The sequence below is a fragment of the Bison bison genome, unplaced genomic scaffold, assembly GCF_000754665.1.
Source record: "Bison bison bison isolate TAMUID 2011002044 unplaced genomic scaffold, Bison_UMD1.0 scf7180017864371, whole genome shotgun sequence".
Lineage (NCBI taxonomy): Eukaryota > Metazoa > Chordata > Mammalia > Artiodactyla > Bovidae > Bison > Bison bison.
In genome coordinates this window covers 12321489-12326945 of record NW_011494943.1, presented here as the reverse complement: position 1 = coordinate 12326945, position 5457 = coordinate 12321489, and the positions used below count along the sequence as shown (strand labels likewise).

At 54.6% G+C, this 5457-nt stretch overlaps 1 long non-coding RNA gene across 1 annotated transcript in view; it reads right to left on the bottom strand.

Moving 5' to 3' along the window:
• Window positions 1-5457, bottom strand: part of LOC105000448 — a 9650-nt gene that overhangs the window by 2529 nt on the left and 1664 nt on the right. The gene's annotated exons all lie outside the window — the stretch shown is intronic.

Sequence of the window (5457 nt, the reverse complement as noted above, 5' to 3'; positions counted from 1 at the left end):
CTCTACCAGTCCTCTGTTCACAGGCATGGGAGGGCGGGGCTTGCGGCAGAGTGACAGGCACATCTGGTACTCAGCTTCCTCCTTCAGCCCTAGAGGCTCTCACCCCTAAGTAAAGGGAGCTCTGATTCCCACATGCTCCCATTCCTATGGTGAGGGGTGTATGGGTCCTTTCTGCAGGTGACCCCAAGGCTGCTCAGGCCAGGCCTGCAAACGGCCACCTGCAAACAGGAGAGGACAACTTCTGACATCATGCCTCAGAGTTGTTTGTAAAGGCCTGGAACTGACCAGGTGGCCCCAGACCCTGTACCAGACGGCTCCAGGGGATGGGCTTTTCTCATCAAGGCCCCAGGATGTGAACCAAAGGGGGTTTCTGCTGATGGAGAGCTGGGGGTCGGGGAAACCAAGCAGATTCAAGTTCTGTGATTGCGTGACCTCAACTTGAGGCCCCTCCCACAGCTCAAAGCTAGCTGTGGGCTCTTGGCTGGCTGGGGAGTAGGGGTTCCATTCAGGGCAAGCCACTGGTGGGGGGTGTAGTGGTCTGCCCCACTTTCCTGCCCTCTTGGGCCTCAGAGGCCAGCAGCTGGGATGCAGAGCCGCCCAGGTGGTTGTGCAAGGCGGGGCGGCTGAGGCCAGCAGGGAACAGCTGGGCCCCAGACGGCAGGCAGCAGCTGCAGCCCAGAGCAGCCTTGTGCTGTTGGAGCCCTGGGCTCAGGGCCCTGGGGATCCCCAGGAGGAAGCTGGCTATGTGATACGGGGCCGACCCAAGTCCTGGTAAGGACACTGAGTCTGGAGCCTCTGGACATCCTGAGACCCTGAAGGCCCAGTCCAACAGGTGGGATCCCCTGCACCACTGACTGCCCCCCACCATACATTCCTCCCCAGGGCCTGCTGGCCAGCAGGGACCCCAAGCCTACCCCAACTCGGGCTCTAGCTCTTGTTTCCCAAAATGTTCCATCTCTGATGCCCCCTTCCCAGAAACTAGGCACATGTGGACGCATATGGACAGGGCTTCCGGTGTGGCTCAGTAATAAAGAATTTACCTGCGATGGAGAAGACGCAGGAGACGCCACAGGTTAGATCCCTGAGTCGGGAAGATCCCCTGGAGGAGGGCTTGGCAACCCACTCCAGTATTCTTGCCTTGGAAAATCCCATAGAAAGAGGAGCCTGGCACACTCCAGTCCATAGGGTCGCACAGGGTCAGACACGACTGAAGTGGCTGAGCGTGCACACATGCCACACGTGGACCAGTCTCATCAGTTCCTTCTGTGTTCCCTCCCCTAAAACTTCCTCCCCAAAGGGCCAGCCCCTGAACCCCCATCCCATATCTAAAGATGGCACTTCAAAAGAGGCAGAGGCTCCCCTCTGGGCTCTCATTTTCCTAGGCCTCCTTGCACCTGGGCATGCATAGGATCTAAGCTTGGCTAGAAGCACCTATTGCCCACCTGAACAGGAACCAGGAAGCCAAGAGACAGGAATGATGCAGAAACTACCTGGACATGGCAATGGTTTGGGGCAGGGTTGGCAGAAGCGTGAGTCCCACGTCCAGCGTATCTGGTGTCCATGGGCCATTGTTCCCGCTTTTCCTCCTCAAGCTTGAGTGTCAGCCCTCCAGACATCACACAAGCCCCCTGTGCCCAGGACCGCAGTCTGCCTTGGTTCCTGAAGAATGGTTGGCATCCACTGGGGAGCAACAACCATCATTGATCACGTGCTCACTGGCCTATACAAGTCCCGCCCCATTTCATGCTCCTATGACCCTGGAAGGCAGGTAGTATTCTCGTTCCCACCCTACAGATAATAAGCCTGAGGTTCAGAGAACCAGGTGCAGGCCCAGCAGGGGCAGATGTAGGCTCTCAGCCCCACGGCTACATCTGTTATTGTGTGGGTCACCATAGACATCTGTCTAATAAGTGAATAGTGGCATGTACATCCCATGTCCCAACTGAATCTCCAGGGTGGGACCAGCCTACCACATTCACTCACCTACCCTCCTTCCCTGCCAGTTACCTGGTGCTTCAGGCCCAGCCTGCTGACCACCACTGGTCAGACCCTTAGGTGTTTGGTTTTGGGGTTTTTTTAGGTAAAATTCATAATATAGAACCACTTTAGGGACTTTCCTGGTGGTCCATGGTTAAGAATCTGCCTTCCAAAGAAGGGGACATGGGTTCAATTCCTGGTCGGGGAACTCAGATCCCACATGCCACTGGGCAACTAAGCCCATGCACCACAACTAGAGAAGACCCCGTGGGCCGCACCTGGAGAAAGCCCAAGTGCTGAAAGGAAGAGACCATGAGCTGCATTGCACATCCAGCACAACCAAAACCAAAACAAAAGCAAACAAAAAAACCCTTAAGGTGCACAATCCCACGGCATTTAGTACATTCACAGTGTTGTGCAACCATCACCACAGTCAATTTTAGAACATTTTCATCATCCCAAAAAGAAGCCCTGTACCCTTTAGCAGTCACTCCCTGCTCCTCCCTGTCCCCTGGAAATTAACAGTCTGCTTTTCTATCCCTATGGGATTCCCTGGTAGCTCAGAAGGTAAAGAATCTGGCTGCAATGCAAGAGATCAGAGTTCAATCACTGGGTCGGGAAGATCCCCTGGAGAAGGGAATGGCTACCTACTCTAGTATTCTTGCCTGGAGAATTCCATGGACAGAGGAGCTTGGCAGGGCTACAGTCCATGGAGTCACAAAGAGTTAAGACAGGATTGAGCAAGAAAGGCCTTTCTATCTTTATTGACTTGGTTACTCTGGATATTTCACGTAAATGGAATCATAAGATACGTGGCCTTTTGTTTCCAGCTTATTTCACTTGCCTTATTGTTTTTAAGGTTCGTCTATGTTGAAGCACGTGTCAGTACTTTGTTCCTTTTCGTGGCTGAATAATAGTCCATTGTGTGGATGGACCACATTTTATTCATTATGGACATTGGGCTGTTTCCCCCTTTTGGCTACGTGAGTACTGCTTCTGTGAACAGTGATGGTTAGGCTTTTGTTTGAACACCTGTTTTCATCTCTCTTGGGATTGTACCTAGGCGTGGAATTGCTGAGCCATGTGATAATTTTGTATGTAACTTACTGCACAGCCACCAAACTGTTTCCATAGCAGCTATACTCTTTTGTATTCCAGCCAGCAATGCATGGGCTCTAGTGTCTCCATACCCACACCAATGCTTGTTGTTTTCAATGTTTTCCTTTGTTTGTTTTTGTTTTGGCTGCACCACATGGCTTGCTGGATCTTAGTTCCCTGACCAGGAATTGATCCCGATCCTTGGCGGTGAAAGCACTGAGTGCGTCATAACCACTGGACTCCCAGGGAATTCCCTGCTTTCCATATTTTTTTATCACAGCCATCCTAGTGGGTGTGAGGTGTTATCTGAACTTCCACTGTTCAGTCCAGGATCCCTTTCCTCCCACGTGTCAGGGACACGGCGGCTTCTAGGCTGAGTGCAGGCAGCCTGGAAACTGAGGCCAACCTGCTGTCCTGGGAATCTCCCTCCCAGATTTTGGGAGCTGAAGACTGAATTGGAGGAGTCCGAGGTGCAGAAGGTAAAGCTGGCCCTTGAGGGAACAGAGCCAGTCTGTGAGAGTCGAGAGGAGAAGGGGGTATGAACAGCTCCAGAAGGCTCTCAGGAGCTGTTGCCCCCAAGAGTTGGGGTCCGGGGTCTAAAGCTTTAAAGAAGAGGATGTGGGAAAGGCAGAGACACGGAAGGACAGGCAAGTTCTGGGGAAGGCTCTTCAATACTGCTAGTAGTGTTGAATAAAGCAAACAGGAACTCGTTTTGGTCAAAGTGCAGGCTAAATCTCATTACAGCAATGCCAGCGAGTGCAGCATGCAAGCTCCCCCCTCACACTGGAATTCCATTGGCAGTCGTAACTGCCATTCCCGCAGCGCTGAGCACTTTCACGCATGGGCTCCCGTAATCCCACAACGGCCCTCTGATGGAGGTACGGTCGTTGCCCCGCTTTAAAGAAGAGGAAACAGAGGCACACAGAGAGGTCATGGAGCTTGCCCAGGATCTCCTGCCAGGAAATGGCTCAGAGCCAGGTCCGTGTGAAGCAGAACTCTATGCAATCCTGCCATCCGGCTGGAAGCAGTATTTCCCTGCCTGGGACTTAGAATAACAGACTCTTAGACGGAGAAGGTTCCTGGGGCTCGTTCTCCCCAATGCCTAGGAACACCTTCAAATGGGGCAATCTGCCTTTGAAGTGCCTGCCTCTGGCCAGTCCTATGGAGGGCCTGTATACTGACCTGACAACCGCAGTGTGGCAAGCGTGGGTTTTTGAATGAACAGAGCTCACACTCAGCTCTTCCGCTAGCACTTCTGAGTCTCTGGTCCCCTCAGCAGGAAAATGGGTGCCCAGCTGCCCTATGGGTGCTTGTGGGGAGGCCCTCTGTCACAGTCTGCCCTCTTCTCCATTGCGTGATTCCAGCCAAGGCTGACCTCTGGGGCACCTCAGCCTGATACAAGGCTTCGAGGTTGAAGTTACAGTTTCAGCCTCACAGAGAAGCTCTCAAGGGCCCTGTCTGGTCTCTCACTGTGTCTTCTGAGAGACCGCTGAAGCAGCCTGCTGTGTGTGTGTGCGCGGGGTGGGTGTGGTAACTATTTACCCCACAGCTCATTACCCAGCCCAGGGACTGCTGAGGAGGACAGTGCTAGGGGCCAACAGGGCAGGAGGGGAAGGCAGGGGCAGTGGTCCCTGGTGTGGCCAGAGGCTCTGGCAACCTCTCTTCTCCTGCCTCAGAGGGGCTGCAGGTGCTTGCTTCCCTGAGGACACAGCTTCCCTACTGCCCCAAGTCAGGAGGGAGCTCAGGAAGCTGTGCCCCAGCTCTAGACCCCTGTCCCGAAAGGCAAGGTCTATTTCTTATCTTTGGAACGGCTTAATGACAACCGCGAAGTTGTGGCTGGGAGGGGAATGAGAGGTCTTTCTACCAAAGCTGTCTATGGTGCTTAGTGTGTGTTGTGTGTAGGGCAAATAAATCCCCCTTTTTTTCTTTTGTCTGTCCACGCAGCCCGGAACAAGCTCCTAAGTAAGCAGCTTCCCCCCCACACACACCCCATTTTGGATTCTGAGAACTCTCCTTCTGTCCCCAGTGAGGTGCGCTGGGAAGGTGAGACGAAGGGGCAGGTACACTTTATTGCCCGGAGGTCACTGAACAGAGACCAAGCCGGGAGCTCTTCCATCTTGGCCCACGCCCCGGTGTCGGCTGGGGCGGGGAGAGGTTCTTAGGGGTCCCTGGCTCGGGATGCAAAGCCAGAGAACACGCGGGGAGGAACCAGGACGTCACCCCGAGGCCCACCGACCTCGGAAAGTGGCGGCGCCCCCTCTGCACCCACTGCCTCCGAGGGCCGCCCAGAATCTGTCCACCCAGGCGCGGGACAGGGCGACTCCCCCGTGGCGCCGTGCTGCGGCGCCCAGTCCCTCCGGCAGGTCGCCGAGGGCGCCGGGG